The sequence below is a fragment of the Miniopterus natalensis genome, chromosome 2 (genome assembly GCF_054644295.1).
Source record: "Miniopterus natalensis isolate mMinNat1 chromosome 2, mMinNat1.hap1, whole genome shotgun sequence".
In the NCBI taxonomy this organism is placed as follows: domain Eukaryota; kingdom Metazoa; phylum Chordata; class Mammalia; order Chiroptera; family Miniopteridae; genus Miniopterus; species Miniopterus natalensis.
Genome location: NC_142082.1, coordinates 122,546,072 through 122,549,424, shown reverse-complemented (window position 1 = coordinate 122,549,424; position 3,353 = coordinate 122,546,072).

Below are 3,353 nucleotides of genomic sequence, written 5' to 3'. Positions count from 1 at the left end.
AAATTCCCCCCTACCGCCCCTCAGTGCAGGTATTTACTCACTTCTCATTGGCTAGATAAGTTAAAAGGAAAGAAAGATTATCCTGCTAGCTGATGCTGATCATAGCAGGTAAATAGATGTTAGAGAATCAACAACTGTAACCACAGCAAGAAAAGAGTAGCAGTCTTAGGATTTAGAGTAAGCAGGTATTATTTATGTCATCAAGCAATTATTAGTGTCATCTTGGTGGGTGGTAAGTGGTCTGAGGTGCAGCTTAACAGTGATCTGCAAGGAAGTGCAGGGCATGGTCTTGGAGGCACCTGTCCATGGTGGAACCTCTCCTTGGGCAATTCTCGGTTGCCTCAGATTTAGTGACCATTGTGTCTTGTGGGACTTCTAACTCCAGCAGAAAGACTGTAGTTCTTCATTAAGGTAATGTTTTTTCATTGAGTTAGACTCCATCAACTTGAAAGGTTGCCTTCATCCTCAGTATATTTTAAATTGGTCACAGCAAAATTTTACAAAAATGAGCTGGTTAGTGAGGAACAGAAAATGATATTTGGTCACAAGATTGGAAAGTCTATTAGCTGTTGCTTAAGTTGGCATAATCTTGAAAGCATTTTATTCTAAATAATCATGGGCAAATTGTAAAAGTAGGAGGAATGACTGGGCTCTGAGGTAGAATCTGGCTTTGCCATATGCATGGGAAACTCTTTTACTAATGTGGAAAAATCAGGTGGCTTTAGAAGCTAACAAAGATAATTTTGAGTTGAAATTTAACTTCAAAACTCTTATTTTTTTTTAAGTTCAAGTGCTTCTGGCTAAAAGCATGAATGCACTTTAGTATAAAGAGAATTTTCTTAGCTCAAAATTTAATCAAACACTTTAGTAATCTCTTTAATCTTGTTTATATCAATGGATTCAGCCTACGAGTCAGGTAGGAGAATAATTAAAGTGAAAACACCAAGAATATCCATCATTCAAATGTTCTACCAGAGGACTTAATGTTTTCCTTTATGGACATGATTTGAGGGAGCTGGTAGGAAATGATAAGTGGCCTATCTTTTGTATTTTGATATTTTTGAGCTCTTATAAAATTTCTAGCATATGCTAGCATAAAGGTCAAGTTTTGGGGGGCATTAACTTTTTTTCATTAATTATTTCTGAAAGGTGACATGTATCCATCAATTTTAATGTATACCATGTTCTAAAATAACACTGAGCTGGCTGTTTTTCCAAACTTATAAATATCAAATAATGCCCTAGAAATACAAGGGTAGAATTAATGTAAGAACAGTAATCAGCCAAATCAAATTGAAAGATTAAACATAAACTGAAAGTCAAGTGAACCAAAAAAATGTGAAATATGCTTTGACTTAGAGGTGCTATCTGGCCAGGGTTTAATTAGGCTAAGGTTAGGGTTAAGCTTAAGCAGGAAATGTTCACACTGTATACACTGAGTACTTACAATATGTCAAGCATTGTTCTAAGCACTATAGTAATACACTTAGGCCTTACAACAACCCTATGAAGTAGGTACTTTTATCCCCATTTTGTAGATAAATGAATTAATACTGCAAGGTTAAGTAAAGGATCACATAGCTGAAAAAGGGTGGGGCCAAGATTTAAACCCAGATGAGTGATAGTAGTGCTTATATATTACACTCATACACTATATAATTTGACCCTGGACCTGGTGGGATTATGGTCTGAAGAGAACAGCTGCCATTATACTCAGAATTTTCAGTAATGCAGGGTTAGTTGTGTGTAAGGCCAGAGGTTATAGAGCCAAACCCCTGCCACTTAGTAGCCAGATGACCATGGGTAGGTTACTTAATTTCTCTCTATACCTTTGAACTGTAAAACTGGGCTAATAAGTATACCTAGTTGTTCCCCAAATCTAGTGTGCATAAGATCCTTCCTGTGATTCAACAAAACTGGCAGGGCCCAGGAATCTACATTGTAAGTAAGCACTGCAGGCAATTCTGATACAATCTGTCCCAGAAACCCTTTGGGAAATACTGAATTCTGTCTCATAGAAGAGGTGAGGAGATCAGGCCTGTGAAACAGGCCTGGGCACATCGTGGCACACGATTGGTGAGCAGAAATGGCAGCTCTCGTCTGTTTCATGTTACAGAGACAGACCTAGGTCAGAGCAGAGTGAGAGGCATCTCAGATCTCAGATAATACTGCAGATGAAGGGACATGGTATGCTAGGATGGTGATGATCAGTGTTACAGTACCCTTTGTTTTTGGTGAGGTGTCATAAGCAGAAGGGGGAGGTACCCAGTTTCTTTCATTCTCATCTCTAAGTCTCCTTAAAAGTATTTACCTAGGTTTGCCTTCAGCATTAACAAGAGGTCTGTCTACTCTATGTTAAGGGCCCCTCTGTTCATTCTCTCTCATATTTCCTTATATACTGGCACATGCCAGTTTCCTTTCCTAGGAGCAATCTTTCCCTCTACAATTTGATGTGAAAAACAAAATGCAAATGTCTAGATGAGGTAATGTTTAGTTTGAATATGTTTCAGCAAAGTGTCACTAGTTTAACTAATGTGCATAACCATGTGATAAATCCTTCCTTGTTTTGATAGGGTGAAGTGGTGAAGGAAACTGGAGCTTTTACTGTACCTAAAACAAAGGAAGGAAACCCGGGAGGGCGGGGAAGCAGGCTGAGGTGCAGAAAGAGGACTGAAGATGACATACTAAGCACGCACTGTGTCCAGCTTTATTGACTTTGTTCTTGAAAATGAGCTGGAGCCCTTTGGGTCATTTTGCCACACAGTTGCAAACACAGCTAGTTCTTTTGCATAATTTATAAATTTTTCTTAAACTCATTTTTTTCAGAGGATTTCCAAATGGATGAAGCATTATATTCTGGTGTAATGTCTAGGCCACAGAAATGTAGTCTAAGAATAGATCTACAACCTATCTTATCATAAATAAATGTTGTAGATGTATTTTAAGACTAATGTAACAGCCCTCACACTACCACTAAAATATCTTAAAGTAGAACATTGATAAAGTGTATTTCATTTCTATGGTGTATGTTAAATTCACAGTGCGCAAACATACATTAGATCCTCAGGGACTGTGGCTTAGATGCCGTTCAGTTTTGGTGGGAAGTAGAAGGAGGGCTCCAGATCCCTGGAGTTGGAAATTAGGCTCACCAGGTGTGGAATTCCTGTGACCTTTTGCAAATCACTTAACATCTCTGAACCTGTCTTTTTATCTGTAAAATGATGAGTCACGAAAATAAAATAAAATAGTGCATATAAAATGCCTATTACAGATTCTGGTACCTAACTGAGACATTCATGATGTAGCAGCTCATTACAATTTCTTAAATGTTTGTTATCTTTGTACTAGAACAT